Genomic DNA, 22,162 nt, shown 5'->3' on the forward strand with positions numbered 1-22,162 from the left:
AACATAAAATTAATTTATAAAATATATATATATATTTTAAACTGAAAAAAACAAAGGTTACAGGGACATTATAGTTAGGTTCATGTTGTTGTTGTGCCCACACAAAACCATAGAAATTCAGCAGTTATAGTTATATTTATGTTAAGAAACTATAGCTTGTGGCCTGAAGTTACTTAAAGGCACAAGTTATAGTTTCTTCAGCTAAGTATAACTACAATTGCTGAATTTCTGTGGTTTTGTGTGGGTAAAACGAGAACCTAACTATAATGTCCCTGTAACCTTTGTTTTTTTTCAGTGAATTTCAATTTTTTTAGCGTAAAGTAATATATAATTACCGCACGTTAACACAAGCACCGCCGGCATGGCCTTTGGCTGGGCGCGGCGGGGGATTGGTGGGTGAGGTTTATTTTTAATTTTTTTTTATTTGGGCTTTGGATTCATGGATGCATTGCAGATTTAGACCAGTGAACGCACTGTGCGCCATGGTGGAACGGCAATATTTGTGCCCATGAGAAGTCCCTCAGAGACACCTCCATGTGTCCTATGGGGTCAGGATACCTCTATCCTATACCTTTCTGTGTTTTTTTTATTTGTTTTCTCCCCGGGGGCTCAGCCAAGAAACAAAATGGCAGCCAAAACTTTCCTTTCAGGTTGTGCCAGCCCGTCAGGGCCTTGCTTTTCGCCTGGTTCTGCAGATACCCATGGATCCCCCACAGATACCCGCAGATCAGTGAAGGATCTGCGTCCCTCGATATCTGTAGTTTTTATTTCTTTGGTACCTCAAAAACTACTTAACAGATTTACACCAAATAAGAAAAATAGATCTTTCTGGACCAAGATCTATCTTTCTGCCAAATTTGGTGTAAATCTGTTTAGTTGTTTGGGCTGTAGTAGTGTTCAAGAAATGAAATATCCACATAGACCTTGAATGGGGAAAAATTGTTTGGGACACCCCTTTTTCTTGGTCCCCACTTGACAAATCACCTTCCAGACAGAAGCCAAACGAATTAGCGAATGAGCTTTGAAAATTTCTTTAAGATTTGTCAAACGCCACTGACGTTATTGGCAAAACAAAAAATGGCTTGTCTGTGGAAAAAGTTAATCCTAATTATAGCTACCTACTTGCTATATAGCCAGTAGAGTGTGTGTGTTTGTTTGTGTGTGTGTGTGTGTGTATATGTATATATATATGTATATATATTACCTAGGGCAGTTGCCACTGGGTAGATATAGTTAGGCCCATGTTTCCATAGAAATGTTTTTTTTTTTACTTGCTTGTATCTTTGGCGCCGTTTGACGAACCTTTGTGAACTTTTTTAAAAAAAGTGCCCTGATGATTCTTGTTGCGCACAGAAAGGGGTGATCCGTCAAGCGGGCGCAGAGAAAAAGGGATGGTGTTTCCCATATTAATTCCCATATGAACTTTAGACACGTCTACAGCCCGAACCGCTGGACGGAATTACACCAAATTTGGCAGAAAGGTAGCTTTCGGTACGCAGATTGTGCCTTTGCTTATTTGGTGTAAATCTGTTCAGCAGTTTTTGAGAAAAACAAATTTGGATATTTCAAGCCGCAGCATCTTTGCCATTATTTCGTGAAAAAATAGCAAATTTTTGCGAATACGAATGCGAAAAGAAGCACTGTGATTGTCCGACCACAACGTGACTAGAAAGTTGCGGCCACCATTTTATTTCACGGGACACTGTCTTGAGGGTGAAAATTGTAATTGAAAGTGGCATAAGGGGTCAGGATGAAGGTACCCTGACCTCAGAGGCGTGATATAGGTGTGTTTTAGGGGCATATTATGGATTTCAAATAATTTTACGTACCGACATGTGATATTCTCGAATTTTCACAAATTATTCGCAAAATATTCGCAATTGTGAAACAATATGAAAGAAAAAACAAAGACTTATTTATACACTAATTCATTCACTCATATATGCACTCAGACTTATGCGCCCAGTCACACACCCACTCAGACACTCATGCACCCACCCATAGATCCACTGACAGAGACAGACCCTGTGGCCAACTTGCGCTGTGCACGGCCAAAAGACATGAGTGGCGCATTGATGGGTGATTATAAGGGCTTGGCTGCAAGGCCTGGCTGCAGGTCAACGGCCATGCAAAGCGGGGTGGAACAACGTATAGTAATTAGAATTACTTTATGTTAAAAAAAATAGATATTCACTGAAAAAATTAAAGGTTACAGGGACGTTATAGCTACGTTCTGAATTTACTCATACAAAACCATAGAAATTCAGCAGTTATAGTTGAAGTTCTTTCAAGTAACTGTAACCTGCACCCTAAGGTAACTATAACTTGCGACTTTACTCCACATACTATATCATTGATGAGATCTTGTACGGCAACTTTGATATTATCACTGTAACATTTGCAAAAAAATATATCGATAAGAAAACTGTGCATGGCAAGGGCGTGAGTTATATTTACTGTAGTGTGCAAGTTATAGTTACTTGAAAGAACTGCTGAACTTCTATGTTTTGTAAGAGTAAATTCAGAACCTAACTATAATGTCCCTGTAACCTTTGTTTTTTTAGTGAAGAAAAATAATAATAATAATAAAGAAAACAAGCATTTGCAATGCAACGGGTCTCGCATTTGCTTGAGTTAGAGCTATTAGCGTTGCAAACTCCTAAACTTGCCACATAAACTGAAAGAAAAACAAGCACAAATTAAGCACTGGCTGGGTGACACAGAGGAGGAGACGGGCTAATTTCCTGGTTAAGGTCCGTGCCCGCTGCCTTCCCAAAAGGCACTCGGTGCTTGGTATCCACGGCCTGTGCATTGATAGAAGGCTGTGCGCTGTTAACCAAAGACACGAATATGCAATGGGTAGAAACAAGAGAAAACAGTGCCTCGGAAAAACATACCACAGGTAAGGTGCATATAAATGACACCAGCATTGCTGCGGTTTTCTGTTCGAAGTAATCATCCTGTCTGAATTTCGAATGAAAGTGCGTACGTTTTCTTAGAAAAGTACTGGGGAATGCTGTTCTTGTATGTTTTGCTTTTCACATTGACCATTACGAGACAGTCAGTGAACACGTGACAGAGGAGCCTATCCCGCAGTTTTTGTTTTGATTAGTCAGGGACTCTAATGAAAAGATGCAGCATCACGGTAGTGATCGTACGCAGCGAGTGCGATGCGTGCAGCAGCAGAACTACGACAACTATTTTCTTATCCGAAAGCATTTTCAATCAGTATTAGAGATGAGTTTCATGGACTTCAGAATCAGCCGTGGACCTCTATAGTGACCACGCAGATGTTAGACACTGCCTCTGAACTATGCTGCTAGCAGTGCAACCCGCACTTTATTTTGGGCGTCTCGTACCGCACTCCAGAATGCGGTCTGTTTTTAAATTACGTGCTTGTAGGAAAGTACCATGGGTTGCCCATGTCCAACCATGCCTGAACAAACTGACCGTACATCTGACATTACACACTGTGGTTGGGACCTGCAAGACGCTTAGGGAATATAGCAGGCAAATCGAAGGGCAATGTAGGATGCCACCGCAAGGCCACATTTAGATAAATAAGAACTAAAGAGGCACATACAACAAAGCCGGCCATCGATTTAAACAGAGACAAACAAGAAATGCAGCTACGGGTAGGGGGATGGCACCATGGGCAGAGGCAAAGGAAATAAAATGTTTTTAATACGAAATACATTGGGTGGGCAGCACTGGCCTCGCAGCCCTACAAACTGTGGTGAGAAAGGCACGTTAAACATTAAAGGGGCAATTTTAAAGGGGATGGCAGGGCGATGCAGTGCAGCACAAGAATACTTGTGACAACAACAAACAGGGAAAACCAAGGACTGCATGCAGGCACACGGCTCCACGAAGAGAAAATGTGACAGCCTCATTTACAGCCTTGTTTGAAGCGAAGCAAATGTAAACTGAAGGTTCACTGAACACAAGCAGGCAACGAAGAAAAAAACCATTTGGAATGCAATAGTCTCGTGTTTGCTGGAGTTCGAGCTCATAGCGTTCTAAATTACTGACGACTTTTATTGCCACACAGACTGAAAATAACAAAAGGATGAGAGCGAGGGTGAGCTGGCTCTGGAAAAGCCCCCCTGTGCTCTTGGTTTATGTTTACAGAGGGAGCAGGTGGGGAGGAGTAACTGAACGAGCATCCACACTGTTGAGGTGAAACAGGCAAATGCCAAAAAAAAGTCCCTTACAGAAGAGATAAACAGGACATAGCTTAATTACACAGGCAGAACTGACCACTAGCAAGCAAGGATTTTTGAAGGACACTGCAACTAACAAATCAAAACGCTGGAATTCACTCCATTGTATACTTTAGTATACAGCAGGCCGAACACTAACGCTTGACCTAAAAAATATATATATATATATATTGGGCAATTATAGTTAGATGTTTCCATTGGAAAAGCATTTTTTGACTTGGCTATATCTTCGGCACCGTTTCGACTAATCTTCCCAAACTTTTCCAGAAAAAGTGTCCTCTAGGGTCTTGTTGTGCATTGAAGGTTTTGGGGCAATCTGTGAACTGGGACCCGAGAAAAAGGGAGGCCAAAATAAGTGCATTTCTCATGTTAATTCTCTTAGGGATTTTGAACATGACTACAGCTCGAACCACTGGACGGAATTACACCAAATTTGGTAGAAATTTAGTTCTTGGTCCAGAAAGCACACTTTTTGTTATTTGGTGTAAATCCATTCAGTAGTTTTGGAGATATTAAAGGAAATTCAAATGTGTATATGTGGGTGAGGCCTAAGCACGGATCTCATGGTGAGATCTAATTGGCTGTCAGCACTTTAACCAGAAAGTGATGGCAGCCATCTTGGGACCAATATACATAATAGTATCCCATTAAAATGAATTGTAGGCAGGTTTTGAGGGTCACAGAAAGGAGAACATATAAAGGATGATAACAGGTTTTAGATACAATATGAATCATTTGTGGCTACAGTGATTTTACCCTGTGAAAAAACCTGGTGGAATTCACGCCTCATGTTTGAGAGAAAACAGTTTTCTCGTTGTTTTCCCATGGAGGTTATGGAAGGTGCTCCAAAAGCTAAAATGAGACCATATTTTCTGTAATTCACATTATCTTTCTGGCCATATAAGAATGAAGTTTGACATTCTCAGTAAAATGTGTACTTCCAACAGGAGCAGCCTTTCAGTTGATTCCCTTGTGTTCTACTGCAGCCTCCCAGAGTTTTCTAAAGAATAAGAAGAGCACTAACAATCTTACCTATGATAAAAGTGTGGCATACCAAAAGCCATCTTGATTGAATCAAGCGGGTAAAACCTAAAACATTTAATTTAGAAGGAAACAAAATTAGGAGGTTCATTTTGTCCTAGAAATTATGGTTCGTGCTGTAGAAAGAAAATTACGTTTTAAGTGAGTTCTCAAGTATCTTCCTTTTCTGTTACATTAAATCATTCTGACATGTAAACTGAAACATGCACTTTGAACACCTGCAGCAGACTGCCAGTTAAGTCCCTGGTGATAAGCAGTTTACTACAGTGTTCTGATGTGCAACTAGAGTGCTAACATTTTAAATTTATGCAAGAAGTGTGACACATCTGACCGCCATCTTGTTGGAATCAAAGTGGAAAACTGAAAGCCTTTTTTACTGAGGATACTGCAGTAAATGAGGAGATTAGGGAGCTTCATAACAAATAAGTCTCCCAAGATGGCTACCAGAGTAAAAGAGAGCCAAAATGTAGCACAGATATTACCTACATGTTGAACAAGTATAGCCCAATGACATAAGTGTGCAAAACACTTAATTCTTTAGTTTTTTTTCATGTATTATATAGCTCAGACTTGACCCGAAAGTGATTTTTTTCGGTATTATATAGCTCAGACTTGATCCGAAAGTAAGTGCTTTACATGAGCATCAGTTACATTACACAAGGACACATTCATTTTGGGCTTTGACCTCATCCTCTTCTCCACTAAGAATGCCAGGGGCGATACTAAGAGGTTTAAAATTGCAGTCAAAATCCTCTGCCACAATTTTAAAAGAACCCGAGCTAAACAAGCTGAAAAGAGTGTGGAACAAGGTCCGCTACTTATAATAATTTGAAGGTGGTGGATATATTTTAAATTAAAGTTATAACCATAACTTTAGAATTTTTAAGTCTTGTGTAGTTTAAACTTGGTTTTGAGGGGAAAATATTCTTTCCTTACTGTAACTAAGCTGCAGCCTTTAGTTTTTTCATTGAACTTCAATGTTTTTTCAAATGTTTAATGAAAATGTGTTTCAAGTTGTAGAGTCCAGTGCCCAAAGTAGAGAGGTATGTGGAGTGTCGGACATTACAGTGAAGGAGAGTGTTGTATAGTCTATTGTCATAGACTGGGGTTTTGTAGATTGGAATTGAGTGGATTGGGGTAGAGTGTAGTAGCATATCATACAGTGCAGTAAAGTGTTATATAGTGTAGTGGCATGGTGTCTCAGATAGTAGAGTCCAGTATCGTAGACTGGAGAAGCGAGTTGTACAGTGGAATGGCGTGTCGAACAGCAGAGTAGGGTGTTATAGACCTTCATAAATTGGAGTAGAGTGTTTTAGAGTGGAGTAGGATGAAGTAAAGTGTTGGGGTGGAGTATCGTCAAGTGGAGTGTTGTACAGTACAGTGGAGGAGTGTGTCAGAGTGGGGTGCAGCATCATTTAGTGGAGTGGTGCATTGTAGAGAGAAGTTGAGTGTCGTGTCATTGAGTGTCCTACAATGTAGTACAGTGGCATATAGTGTAGTACAGTGTTGTAGAGTGGAGTTGCATACAGTGGAGTAGAGTGTTGGACAGTGGAGTGGTGTAGAGCAGAGTATAGTACAGTGACGTAGAGTGGGATATAGTGGAGTGGAGTACACTGGAATGGAGTAGTGTAGAGTGGAGTAAATGCCATTGAGTGGGGTGTTGTAGATTATAGTAGCGTGGAGTGCAGGTGAGTGGTATGCCCTACAGTCAAGTATGAGTGTCATAAATTGGAGTACTGTGTTGTATAGTGGGGTGTCATACAGTATTGGAAAGTGATGTAGACTAGAGTAGAGTGGCATACAGTCTAGTTGATTTCTGCAGAGTGTAGTGTCATACAGTGGAGTAGAGTGTTGTATTGTGTCAGTAAAGCGGAATAAAGTGGGGTGCAGTGACAAAGTGTTGTGTACAGTGTCATGTGGTGGACTCAGGTATTGTAGAGTGGAGTAGAGTGTTGTACAGTGGCATACAGTATAGTTCAGTGTTGTACAGTGGAGTGAAGGGGTGTAGACAGGAGTAAAGTGCCAGAGTGGCATTCAGTGTAGTAGAGTGTTGTAGAGTGGAGTTGCATAAAATACAGTAGTGTGTGTAACAGTGGAGCTACGTAGAGTAGATTGTTGTATAGTAGCGTAAGTGAGGTAAAATCATGTAGAGTAGAGTGTAGCAGAGTAACTTAGTGTGGAGTAAATACAGGCTCGACCACTGGCTATGGCCAGTCTTATTTGATCAGGTCGAGCTATTTTTAGAACTTACTCGCCCCTTCTGGTGAGTTGACAAAGAACAGGTGTTCTGTTGAAAAGTGGAGGGGCAGAAAAAGGTGTCTTAAAATCTTGTTCTTATGTTATGACGTTTGACCTCTGTGCGACAGAGGACAAAAGTCAGTTTGTCTTAGAATTAATTTTCCATCTGTCTGCAAAGTTCCAGGACTTTGTAAGGTGAACTGTGTGACCTGCTGTTTAGAGTGTAAAATAAAAGGAAATAGGTTCTCAGGTTTTTCCTAACACACAACCTTTAATCAACAAAAGTCAACCATGCTAATATTTAAAAAAATATCTCAGTGGCTGTGAAAGCCCATTTTTAATATTTCTTTGTGATGAAAAAAATATTTTAATACGATGAAAACAAATCAGAATACTTTACATGTTGATGTGCAAATGATATGTTTTCTGAAATCGAATTTTCACAGATTGTTAATACACTATGGGGGTCATTCTGACCCCGGCCGGCGGCGGAAGCCGCCGGCCTGGCTGGGACCGCCAGAATACCACTGCGCGGTCAAAAGACCGCCGCAGGTATTCTGGCTTTCCCGCTGGGCTGGCGGGCGACCGCCAGAAGGCCGTCCGCCAACCCAGCGGGAAACCCCTTCCCACGAGGAAGCCGGCTCCGAATGGAGCCGGCGGAGTGGGAAGGGTGCGACGGGTGCAGTTGCACCCGTCCCGATTTTCAGTGTCTGCAAGGCAGACACTGAAAATCTTAGTGGGGCCCTGTTACGGGGGCCCCTGCAGTGCCCATGCCAGTGGCATGGGCACTGCAGGGTCCCCCAGGGGCCCCACGACACCCCTTACCGCCATCCTGTTCCTGGCGGTCACGACCGCCAGGAACACGATGGCGGTAATGGGGTCGGAATCCCCATGGCGGCGCAGCAAGCTGCGCCGCCATGGAGGATTCCCCAGGGCAGCGGAAAACCGGCGGTCCACCGCCGGTTTTCCGTTTCTGACCGCGGCTGTACCGCCGCGGTCAGAATGCCCATGGGAGCACCGCCAGCCTGTTGGCGGTGCTCCCGCGGTCGTTGGCCCTGGCTACCACATCATAGTCTAGTCATATAGCTATTAAAACTGAGTGTTTAAACAAACTGAGAAACACTCCTGCCCTGATGGCAATTGTGAGAAAACAGGGTTGATTGCAGAGGCTCCCTAACCTTTTGCTCCCATTTTTCACTTTTTGCTGGTGTTTTCCTGACTCTGATGCCCTGGGTACTGCTAACCAGTCCCAGGGCCTGTGCTCTGTATAAAATAAGTATGCAAATTAGGCTAATTATAATTGGCTATGTCGACCTACCTATAAGTCCCTAGCATATGGTAGGGCATGTAGGTTTAGGGACCCCAGCATAGGTAGTGCCCCCATAGGCGCACTGCTGCGGTATCCAGTGTCATTTTAAAGGCAGGCCTGCCTTGCTGGCTGCTTTTAAACTGAAGGTTGTATGCAAATTCGACTTTGGAATTAAAAGTACGCCCAAAGTCTTAAACTACCTTATTTTTACATATACGTCACCCCTAACATGAGCCCTATATGTCCCTAGGGTTGGGTGCCATGTTACTATAAGCAGGGACCTTATAAATTGTTTTATAGTGCGCTGGCGAGGTAAAATAACCAAATTTGTTTTTCCCTCACTGTAGTGAATGGCCTCCATAGGCTAAAATGGGGAGACTGTATTTTAATTAACAAAGTCCCCTTAAGTGTCAGATACCTTGAGTTTGGTATCAAAGTAATTATTATAATAAATCCCACAACTTACAAGTGTTAGATTTAATATAACTAGTGTAGGTAAAGAGTTTTAAAACTCTACCTGAAAGTTGCAACTGCAGTTCTGTTGTGCCCTTCTCTGATTGGCCAGCATCTGGCAGCCAGGCCAGGCTTCCTTGATGAGGTGTGAAGTGGCCTGGGCTGAACCCAAAGGATGTGCTTGGGAGAGGAGATCTGCCTCAGCAGATGGGGAAACAGGATGGGGGTAAGAGCAGCCAAACTGGTCTTTAAAGGCAGGGAAGCACAATTGGAGCAGCACAGCCCCTCCCTCACATCCTGCAACCCCAAACAATTAGGTGCTCTCTTGATTAGATTAGGAGGGGGCAGGAGAGGGGTGTTTTTAGGATTTTAGCCACACCAGTGGGTAGGCTCAGCCAGATGTAACCTACAAAAATAACTTTCAGCCATGTTGGATTTTTGAAGAATGTTGCTCCCTGGGATTGATTTTTGACACACTTCCCAGGACGTGGTCATCAAAGGGGGAAGGAGTCTGCCTGTGATTGGATACCCAGCACCCCCTGCTTTCCACTCAGGAGCAAGGATAAATATGGCAGAGCTGCACCCGCACCTCAGATCTCTACAAGGAACAAGACAAAGAAGAAGGACTGCCCTGCTGGACCCCTGACCTGCATCTGGGCACTGCACTCTGAAGGACTGCACCAGTTGCACACTTGGGCTTCACCGCTAAAAGGACTTTGCCTGTCTTCCACTCCTTCAAGAAGGGACTCCCTGTTTGCTACGGGTATAAAGGAGCTGCCCAGAGTCCCCTGCATCAAGTCCTGCAAGCAGGGCCCAGCTGAACAGCGTCCAGTGGCCATTTGAGGATTCTGACCTGGTGCATCCTAGGTATTGTAGTCCCAACTCCTAAGGAGCAACTTAGAGCTTCTGGAACCTTGGCTCAAGTTGTGGACTCTTCAAGGACTCAAAAAGGACCTCTGTAAGAAGATCCAGAAGTCTGGAGACGTTTGGAGCAACTCCATAAGTTGAAGAGGTGCGTTGTGGGAGTTGTAGTCTCAGACCCCAAGAGGTAAATCAGAGCCTCTGAACCCTTGGATGGTGTTGTGGACCACTTTCCTGAATCAAGAAACACTTCTGAAAGTAAGTGTGACAGTGTTACCTCATGGGTGGCCTGAACTCTGGACTTAACCATTTCCAGTGTGACCTTTTTTAACCCTTTGAGCGCTAATTGCTTCTATGGGCTAGAAAACATTAATCCTTTAAAAGTTCATATCTCTAGTTCCCCTTATCTGATTGTAATCATTTTGGTGTCATTTTAAAGATAAAGATATGATCTATGTTTAGAAATTGGTATTGGATTTTTATTATGTTTTTATGTTTTACTTATTTACAGTTTTGTGATTTTTAAATGCTTTACACACTTGTCTCCTAAGTTAAGCCTTGTCGCTCGTTGCTTAAGCTACCAAGGGTTGAGCTGGGTTTAATTTATTGAGACCCAGCTGGACCTAAGTGGAGGTTAGTGGCCTGTTGCTAAGTGTGGGTACTTACCTGCCCTTACCAGTAATTCACTTAACAACAGCATAGCTGTTACTAAACTAAATGAAGTCATGGGTCATGTGTCCCCTATATGTGGGCTAGAGTTTTGGGATGCATGCAGCAAAATTTAGTCTAATTAATCAAGCTAAAGAGTTTTTTTTGTACTCCAGAAATGCTGAGCTCACATATTTGAAGGAGCAGACATATGTGAGAATGAAGAAAAAGGTGACTCTATAAACTATTTGCCTAGGATCACACAATTTGAGACCTGTTTATGGGTCAAGTACATAGAGTTAGGTCGAGTAGATTATTTAAGTTCCTCAACCTGCAGGTCTAGTAAAATTTTTATGATTTTTTGAGGCCTGAAATAGAGTGTATTGGTGTGTCCCAGAGGATAGTGGCATGGAGTGGAGTGTACTGGCGTAGCGTTCATAGTAAACAGTTATATATTGTTGTGGGGTCTTGTACAGTAAAGTACTGTACTGTCCTATAGAACAGTGTTGTATAGTGGAATATAATTTTGAAGATTGGAGTGTACTGGCATAGATTGGAGTATAGAGTTGGACAGTGGAGTGTGCAGGGATAGAGTGGAGGAGAATGTCATAGAGTGCCATTAATTGTGGTAGACATTTACATAGTGGAGTTATATGGAGTTGAGAAGAGTGCTGTACAGTGGAGTGGCATAGAGTGGAGTGGCACACACTGTAGTGGCATTGAAGTGGATTATCGTAAACTGGAGTAGCATACAGTGTAATAACATGCAGAATTGAGTGCAAATTTGATTTTGACAGTGGCGTATACAGGAATAGAGTGGAGTAGAGTCTAGTACAGTGGCATAGAGTGTAGTAGAGGTATGTTGAGTGGGGTTACACAGAGTGGAAGGGAGTACACTGGAGTGGCGTAGAGATGAGTAGTGTACAGTGGTGTGAGATAACGTGGAATAGCGTAGACTGGAGTAGTGTAGACTGGAGTGACATATAGCGGAGTACCGTATAGTGCAGTAGTAGCGTATAGTGTAGTAGTGTAAAGTGGAGTACTGTACAGTGAAGTGGAGTGGAATGCTGTATTGTGGGTTAGAGTGTAATAGCATACAGTGGAGTGGGGTAGATTGGAATACCATACAGCAGAGCGGCAAAATTTGAAGTTGCGTGCAGTGTAATATCATACAATGGAGTGGTGTACAGTGGAATAGCATAGAGTGGAGTGGCATAGAGAAGAATAGTGTATAATGGAATAGTGTAAAGTAGAATAGCGAAGAGTGGAGTGATGTCCAGTGGAGTGGTAGAGACTGGAGTAATGTACAGTGGAGCGGGGTGGAGTGAAATAGAATATAGTGGAGTGGGATAGAGTAGACTGGTGTACACTAGAGTGGAGGAGCATGTAGTGGAATGGCATACAGTAGAGTAGAGTATCGTATAGTGGAGTAGCATCCAGTGGAGTAGCATACAGTGGACTGACGTAGACTGGATTGGTGTACAGTGGTGTTGCGTTCCATGTAATAGCGTAGAGTAGAGTCTCAGAGTGGCATTGAGTGGAATAGTGGAGTGGCTACAGTGGTGTGTCATACAGGTGTATGTGAAATTGAGCAGTAATATAGATTATGATGTGCAAAGTAATGCAAAACCGCGAACTGCACTGCCTTGCGTTTCTCCAGATTTACCAATCAATGCAGTGCCACACATGGTGGCCTTGCATTCCTTTGTAATAGTGACTTAAGTATTGCATGCCCCTGTGACACCATGAGTGACGCATGGGTTCTGCAGTCTAATAATACAGCTAGGCCTTAGTTATATTTTGTGCCAGGGTATACCATGATAACTTTGCAGTATACCGTGGTTGATGGCGATGACAAGCCAGTATATAATTGGGTAATGGCTGTGTTTCTGAGAATGAAAAGGCAGCTGTATTGTTTTATTATACTTTGGCTGTGTTCAGTGTTAGGGCCTTAGATATAGGTAAGTAGTTTGTCGCTACCTATTGCCATTTTATTTTTAATTGTTAATTGGTAGGGAAATTCATTTAAAAAAATATATATATTTTAAAATAAATTTACAGCCATGTACTGTGGTAGTTTCACAATTTTGGGGGAATTTTTGTGAAAGTAGCACTGTTAAAGATATCACTAAGTTTAAATGCCTTATAAATTAAAAAGTGCTTACCCTACTTAACTGTGGTACCCAAAAAGCATCAGCTCTACACCATAATGTATAATCCTGCCAAACTTCATTTAAATCCATTCAGCTATTTTCCCAATACGTTAAATACAACAGTCTTTGGAAAATGTATTGGTGGAAAAACCCGGTTTTATTTTTGCACCCCCTTACCCATTTACCACAAAAAATTACATCATCTCAAAATGTAGAAAATGTTTAAGGTCTGGAAAGTATTGTGGTGATTCATCAGATGGGTGGAAAGTTATCAGTGAGGTAGAATTCCTGTGTTTGAGAATACGATCTATAACTACATGATCGCAATCAGATTTAATGTGATTTATTTATTTTCATCTGTTGTATTTGTTTATTGGTTTACATGACCATGTGACCTTACATGTGTCTTTTAGTTGTTCATTTAGTAATTCAGAAACTTTATATATGGAGTATAGTTTATTGTTTTGGCTTACCTGCTATTTTTAGTAGGATTGTGTTACATATGAAGACGAAAGCAAATAAAAGGCTGTTATTGTTATAAAAATTGAGATTATTATTTTTTCCTAGTGACCAGTTATAATGTCCTGCAAATAATAGTTTGGCTCACTACTAGTGCAATTTTTCATTTTGTTGCACAGAGGTGCATAAGCTAGATGGTTTCTGTTTGGCTTGTTGGGCCACTTATGTGTTTTAAGATGTATTCTATTCCATTAGTTTCCATTAGCATGTGACCATGAATGGGCCTTTCAGTTGTTCGTGTAGTAAATCTGAAACTTTACATATACAGTTTATTTTATTTTTTGGGCTTCCTTACTACTTTTAATAGTATTGTGCTAAGAGATATCATTAAGTGAAAAACCTCATAACTTAACATTTACTTTCCAGTACCCCACAGAATCATCTGCACCTTCTAATATGTAATACTGCCAAATTTCATAGAAATCCAGATGACGTTTGTTGCGCTATATGAAATACAAATGTCTATGGAAAATACATTGGATTTGAAGCCTGTTTGGCCCCCCCCCCCCCCCTTTTTTCTTTGCAACCCCTTGACCAAACGCTGCGTAGCTTTCAGTCCTTTCTAAATGAAACGGGGACCGCAAGTCCGCAAAGTTTCATGCATATTCGTCAAACAGGTGCAAAGATTTATAAAGGGACCAAAATCCGAAAAAAATACCCTCTCTGGGCACTCTTACTATAACTATGGAGTGGCTGCCACCACTGTGCAATATGTATAAATACATATTTTATATACATATGTATATATATGTCATTTACCTCATTTATGCATACCTCCATGGTAAAGGTATGCATGGTAAAGGCAGATGTGTGGTGAATGCACGCGTTGTAAAAAATGTGTGGTAAAGGCATGCGTGGTAAATGCTTATGTTGTAACTTCATACAGCCATCGGGCGAGCAGTAAGTTGATGATTTGCAGAGTAGAAGGGTACAGAAGGGAGAAGGTGGGGAATAAATGTAAGTAGTAAGGAGGTCAATTATAAGAATAGGTGCTTTTTAATTTTCCTAAATGACAGGGTGTTGAGAGTGCTGTAGATATGGGGGGTGGTCACTGAGAAGTGACTAGGTCTCATCAGGAGGTTAAACTGGTAGTAACATAGGTGGAGGGAACAGGTGTTACTCTTTGGTTTTTCCTGTAGGCAGGAGGGCTCTTTGCCTTCCAAGTATTTGGAGATTAGGCACAGGGTTGTAAATACAGTTATGGAGTTGTAGGGGAGGCTTGTCGGTTTTGCTCAAATTAAAGAAAAAATGTTTTAAAGTTATTATAACTATGGCTACCTTTTGATTTCTGCTTGTAATCTTTTAGGGTTTTATTATTTATTGAACATTGGAATTGGGAGCACTACTAACGTAATAAGAATTGACTTTGTTATTTTGTATTCTTGTGGTGAAATCTTAAAACTGTTTTAATTTAACATATGTTACTAGGTTTAAAAGAACATCAAGCATTGCCATTAATTTTTCTTAAAACATTAAAATGCTCACAACTGCCTTGTTGGTGCGTTATATTTGACATATTCAGACAGAACTGTTTTATAAGAAACATAAATGATCAAGCTAAGATTTTTAAACCGTAACTGGGCATGATGCCACTTGGCAGCTATGACTACATTAAACAGGCAAGAGTTTCAGAGGTGTGGCTAAAGATTGGTAAGCACGGTGCTCATAGGAATGGGACAAAGGCATCCAGTCACTGTAACAATAATTCACAGGCTTTCGAGAAGGCTTTTGCCTAGAATGTGAATACCTCTAAGAGGTGATGGGCCATGTGTGCCTATGGGAGGGCTTCTTGGCTTGGACCAAGTTACTCCATACTGGTTCCACTGCTAGGGTCCAAACGAATAAGGTAATATCCCAGAGGTATAAAGTGGGGCGAGGAACACGAGAGAGGTGCCACCGGGAGCAGTTGCTTTTTGCGCTGGCTGTGGAGCCCCTGGCAGCCCGAGCACGCATGGCACGCACGCATAGCATAGCACGCATTACCGGGGTTGAGTGATGAGAGCCACTGGCATAGGATAACTCTGAATGCCGATGATCTCTTACTGTTCCTAGGTGACACACATTGGGAACTTGAAGGGGCTAAAACCATGTTAGAGGATTTTGGGCGGTTTTCTGAGCTAAGGGTGAACTGGAGGAAGTCCTGTGTATTATCCGCTACGCCTGACATGGACCCTCCAGGGAACTACACTCTCATCCCTAGTGAAGACCCTTTTATGGGTGAAACGAATCTCGACCGAGATACCGAAGAATTCTAGGTGATTGCTAGATGCTGGGCCCATTGTTTACAGAAAACCCATACCAAGATCCCTTATGCCCCAGAGATCCTGATTGCAATGTTGGGAGAATTATCGCATAGTGGTGACTGGAGCGGTCTGGGAGAGTGGGAGACTGCGGGGGCCTTGACAATGGGTGAGCTGTTCAGGGAGGGGGGGACTGCTTCCCTTTGAGGACTTTAGGGCTGAGTTCAACTTACCACTGGGGCACTTCCTCCTACATAGAGTCACTGTGAGTATCTGGAAACATTGGCGAATGGGGACTACTGAACCTTTGACCCATAATTTTAGCCGGTATATGGTCGTCTACTCTGGCACCATGAAGGTTGTCTCCCGTCTTTGTCGAGCCATTGAAGATTACTCACGGCACCCACTGGAGAAATTGAAAACCAACTGGGAGGAAGATCTAGGGAGACCTATACTGGAGGCTGCTTGGGCTTTGATTCTCGGGAGGACCCCACGGGTATCCATGAACGCTCGATTTAAGTTGATTAATTTTTATATCTTACAGACGGCGTACCTAAACCCAGAACGTATTCAGCGTTATTTTCATATTGAGGATGCGGCCTGCCCTAGGTGTGGTGAGGTGGGGGCAGGACTGCTGCACATGTTGTGGTCCTGCCGACAACTTAGTAGTTACTGGGAGGAGATTAAGGGAACCATTGTGGAGAAGGAAATCCCGTGCACACTGGAGCACTGCCTCTTAGGTTGGTTTGTGCATACCTCTAAAAATAAAGCCACTAGTAAATTTTAGGATCTTGCTTTTCCCCTAGCTAAGAGAGAGATCACAAGAAATTGGAAATCACATGGGGCACCCCATGCATTGAAGTTGCGTAGAGAAGTGGGCGGAGGTGGAAGCGGGCATACTACTGAGGGAGGCTAAACGAGGCACAGGCATCCTTGAAAAGGCACAGGCATGTGAAGCCTTGGTGGCAGACCTCAGGAATATTGGCTTAGATGAGGACGAAGACTCATATGAGCCGACTTTCACGCCGGGGAAGAGCCTCACCTATCTGTGTTAGCTGAGAATATGTACCAGATCTCTTGGCCTTCATAGAAAACTATTAATGTCTCTGATGAGTTCCTTGACCAGATGATATCCCTCCTCCAGGAAATGGCACCGTAGCACCAGTGTTGATTATTAGGAATATTAACGAACCGGATTTGGGGGGGGTGGGATGGGTAGTTATGGCACTTAGCGCAAGAAATAACAGATGCATACTTATTTGAACTGTGTATATTTGTTTAACATGAGTGAAATAACTGATTGTACATATTATGACCAACATAGATCTGCCAACTGAAAGTTTGTCCCCCCAACAAAAGTGCTAGTTTATATACTTCGTGTTGTACTTGTAAAACTTAACATAATGTGTTTAAAAAAAAAAAAAAAAGATAATTCACAGGCTTACCACATGGCCATGCCTGCTGTGATGCCTTCTTCACCCTTAAAGTCCATGGTCGACAGGTTCCTGAAAACAAAATGAAATAACACATTTCGTCCCAGAAGAAATGGGAACTTAGTACTTAATTATTGCCTTGACGACTGCCACTTGCATAGAGAGTGGTAAATACCACTGCTATGCAGAACATCTATTTTCTGTAGATGTCTACTGAACATTACATTTCCCTGTTCCATTCTGTTTAACTTTATGAAGAAATATGCTTTCCGTATGCTAGGTTCAGTAGGTTCAAATAATAAGCACCAAAGCATTTTCAAATTTGTCATCCTGTCGATGCTCATACTCATTGTGCAGCCCGAGATAGAGCCTTCGATGCCTTTGTTAAATTATTCAAATATTACTTCGAACTTGCATAAGAATTACAAATGCATAGTGAGTAAATAGGTGATCATTTATCATCTCGCTAGGAAAATATTCCTGCCCCATGTGAGTTGGTTTACTGTGCCAGAAGGCTGTGATGTATGCTTTGCTTCGGTACTAGGCCCCCAGGACAGCTGTAGAGTTGGTTCTTTGGAAGGTGAAGCTCTCCGGGGCTGTAAGCTGAGTGAGCTCCTAATATACCAGGTAGAAGATTGTGAAGTGGGATTTAAATGAAAGAAACGCAGGAGGTGGTGACAGTGGACTTACTAAATACCTGGAGAGAATGAAAAATAAGGGTTTTGGAAAGACGGCCAAGCGCATAATCGTGAACCAAAGAACATAAAACACACGTCGAAAGCGCTTTCAGTCCTTGGCGTTCTCGTTGTATCGCCAGGCCAAAGACAAAGCTGATGAAATAAAGGTACAAAAATTTCATTAATTTTGTCCTTCCGAGGTGCAGACTACAAAAATAGTGTGGGTAAACCCTCACAGCCACTATTTCATCCAGGTCCATGCTTTGCCATGGTGCAACATGCCCGTTAGATCTCCTAAATAGTCACAGGTAACTCGATAAAGCTGTTGGCTATAGAAGTAAAAAGTGTGCAAGCAAGTATGATGTCATCGTAGAACACATACTAAAACTACTTACTTTAAAAATAATATTATCAGTAAATTACCCGCTACTAATGCAGTAAGGAGCCAGGAAAATGTTGTAGACCCCAGAGTATCTTGATCACTGTTGAATAATCTAAAATGTTTTCTTTTCATTAGACGTCAAAAGCACTTTAAAATGTGATGCACATATGAGCATATAGCAGAACATCCACTAAATCTTTAAAGCCAATGGACTGTGTTGAGAGGTTACCAATGTCTGTGTACTGGAACTATCATTGTTTCCGAAAAGGACATCCTCAGGCTAGTTGGTCACTTTTGCTGCTTCAGGGGACTGTTTTGGTACCTGTAAAAGCAAAGTTGCTTTGGAATTCTCATCTATCTGGTAGGGAGGATGGTGGAATTCCCCCACTCCTCCTATAAGAACGATTTTCAGTTGCTCGAAAGGGGACATATATGTGACTCAATACCTGAGGTGCTCTAAATGCCAACCACAATTGTCATTTTGTTATGAAATTAAAGGAGGCACGATTTTTATGTCCTGTCACAGTTGCTGCTGGTCCACATTTGCACTTGTAGAACACCATCCTTCAGTGATGAGAGGATTCACTGGTCCTGTGGTCCTGATACCGAGGAACCTGCCTGCATGTCTGGAAGAGTCTTCTGACTGAGTTCCAGCAAGTATCGTACCGGGGGGAGGTGCGTCTACTAGGTGCTACTAAATTGTAAAAAGGGCATTCAGAAAGTTAATAGGCCTTTTGGTTAGCAAGATGCTGCGGATTATTTTTCCTGAATACTGACATTTGGAAGATGGTAGTGGTGAGGATTGGGACTCTACCCTCTGTTGTGAGAGGTTAGAAACCCTATAGGTGAAGCCTGGCCTTTTTAGTTTTTCCTGATTACTCTTTCAGTCGTCAGGTGCAGAAAATGTGCATCTGTAGAGGATTCTCCAGGATGGAGACAGTCCTGCTGTGCAAATCGTAACTCTACACAAAGTCTGTGTCTGAGGAACAGCCTATATAGGACACCTGGAACAGCAACTACCCCAATCCGCTTCTGCAGTTGAGACAGTGGATCTACATTCTACAGTCTACCATTTGTGTATAAAAGAGGGACACGTTGCCTGTCTTGATGTTCCAGTTCTAAGTCCTCTATGACTAAGGAGGTGATTGCTCTGCAGACTTCTCTGAGAACTGCTGTGCAACCATGGCTGGTGTCTGTCTGACAGTGATGAATGTTACAAAGCCCAGACATAGACAGTGCTGGGCACAGAGTTGGATGCATTTATGCATGAAATACTGGAAGCATTTTGTGTTCATAAGAATAAGGTTGTCCATATACATGATCATGAAGATAGATATTCCTAATTGTACTGTTATGTGGCTTATTCCGCATGCAAACTGTGAATATATATTTGTTCATAAATTAAAAAAATAGGGGCGCCCACAGGTACTCCTTATCCCATTAGTTGTCTGGATTCTAGTGTGAAACATGTTAACAACCCCATTCTGTTCACCCATATTTCGCTGGTTAGGGCACTGGATTGAGTTAAAAAATGAAGGAGTAATGCTCAGTAGTGCCACCTTCTTTCAAAGTGTATTTGTGTCTGCCTTGTATAATGCTACTGAGTAATCCACAGAACAACAATTGAACTTGCTGTCTCCAGGGGCTAATGTTTGATGCGCTAAAGTGATATATATACAGAAATATTGAAAGTGAAACCTCTAAAAGCCAGATTGTATTAATAGAGAAGGTTTTGTTCATAACACATTTTTCTTTTACAAAAACTCTTGCCTTCTCAATCCAGCAAAGCAATTGACCATCATTTTCGGGGTCATCACTGTGTTCTTCTTTTTAGGTCGAACGTTAGCGTTCGGCCTGCTGTATATTAAAGTATACAATAGAGTGAGTTCCAGCGTTTTGATATGTTAGTTGCAGGGTCCTTCAAAAATCCTTGCTTGCTAGTGGTCAGTTCTGCCACTTTGTCCTGCCTTTTTTCACTTTGGGAGCAGCACAAAGTACTGTGTAATTGTGCTATGTCCTGTTTATCTCTTCTATAAGGGACTTTTTTGGGGCATTTGCCTGTTTCACCTCAACAGTGTAGGTGCTTCTTCATTCTCTCCTCCCCACCAGCTCCCATTTAAACATAAACCAACAGCAGAGGGGAGCTTTTCCAGGGCCAGCTCGCCCTCGCTCTCTTTATTTTCAGTCTGTGTGGCAAGAAAAGCCTGCTCAGTAATTTACAATGCTAGGAGCTCTAACTCAAACAAACACAAGAGCATTGCATTCCCCCAGCCCGCCCCCAGCTTTGTAAACTCCTAACCAGACTTTTCTTGCCACACAAATGAAAAAAAAATGCAGTGCGATCTGGCTATGTAAACCCCAGTGCGATCGCGCTATGTAAACCCCAGCGCGATCACGCTGCGTTTCTTTTTCTTTTCATTTGCGTGGCAAGAAAAGTCCAGTAAGGAGTTTACAATGGTAATAGCTCTAACTCGAGCAAATGCGTGACCCATTGCATTGAAAATGCTCGTTAACTCCTCTATTTAAAATGCTCTGGGTTACGTCCGATTCTCTCATCTTCACACGCTGCAGCAGCCCCTCCCCAACCTAGCACGACTATCAGACGGCCCCTCTCACACACTCAATTACAATGGACAACCCTGACCTGACACAGCATGTGCTGCGCCTCCTTGAACCCTTCCTTAGGGCATGACAAGGAGGAGTCACCAAGGGCATGACAAGGAGGAGTCTGTTCATTCTCCCCTCCCAAGGACGATTAGTTGCTGCAATGCAGGAGTTCTCTCTTCTTTATCCCACTGAGTGGCGACACCTCCATTCAGTCTGGCCGGGAGAAATATCTCTTCTACACTACCTTAACAAATCCAGAAATAAACGGAAAGGCAAGCCCTCTTCTTGCACTTTTTTCACTTAATGGAGAGGCTCTGTCACTCTGTAAGTGCCATCTGCAACATATTCGCCATGCCTTACAGGCAGAGGGTGGCCAATCTTTTCTTTACTTTTGTCAAATCAGGGTCCCACAGAAAGTATTTAGGAGTTGTTGAAAAAATCAGATCTTTCATCAAGGAATCCTTTCTCAAACAACATGCAAAATAATGTCCCTTCTTACAATACAAGTGAAACTGAAAGAGACAGAGGTCTGTAGTTTAATGCTTAGGACGCAACAGTGGCTCATGTGCTCTCTGCTGGCATGTTTTCCCATGTTGAACATTTTTTATTCTGCACACTCTCTGCTCACCCATTCTTTCTGTGGTCGATAAATGGATCGTTGAGTTAATGACAGCTGTTACAGTGCCATGAAATGCCGGAAAATGCTTTGGAATGCTTTTACAACTCAAATTGTACGCACCTTTCCTCCTTTTTATTCCCTGTTTCTGGAATGCTCTGCTTTTGGACTATGTTACACTAGTGTCTGCAACTCATTTCATTCTTCCACACCGAATACATCATGGTCCTTTTATCACATTTCCAACACGCTGTGCTGATTTTTTCCATTTGGTTGCCAATAGTGGGCTCAAGCACTATTTCTTGGTGGCTAAGGCTTATTCATGGCACAAGTCTTGAAGAAAATAAGTGGGGGGACTGACCAAGTTAGACACTATGCAAGTGACATCACAGCACATGACACCACGGCGTGTGAAATCGCACCTGGAATCACAGGTAGTGGCATCACAACTCATGACCTGACAGGAAATGGCATCACAAGAAGTGAGATCTGGTCTTAAGACCTCACGCATATGCTTACCGCAAGAAAGCAAAGCCTTAGCTAGGGATCCCTTTGTCCGTCGTAGAGAAAATGTTTTCTTCAGCTTGGGCAGAGTTTAAAGTGCAGAATAATTGTAAGTTTTCCTTTGGAAAGTGTGTATTTTAGTGTTATTGCTTTTCTTTTTTTCTTTCTTTTTTTAAGACCGGAAAAAAGGAGTGAAGGAAATAAAAAGTGGAAAATGAAATTAGCGAGGAAGCTGTGTAATTGAGCTAAGACGTGCAG

At 42.2% G+C, this 22,162-nt stretch overlaps 1 protein-coding gene across 2 annotated transcripts in view; it reads left to right on the top strand.

Annotated features, from left to right (window-relative positions):
• SLC36A4 (solute carrier family 36 member 4) overlaps window positions 1-22,162 on the top strand; it is an 820,425-nt gene that overhangs the window by 59,076 nt on the left and 739,187 nt on the right. The window lies entirely within an intron of this gene.

The sequence above is a fragment of the Pleurodeles waltl genome, chromosome 8 (assembly GCF_031143425.1).
Source record: "Pleurodeles waltl isolate 20211129_DDA chromosome 8, aPleWal1.hap1.20221129, whole genome shotgun sequence".
Classification (NCBI taxonomy): Eukaryota; Metazoa; Chordata; class Amphibia; order Caudata; family Salamandridae; genus Pleurodeles; species Pleurodeles waltl.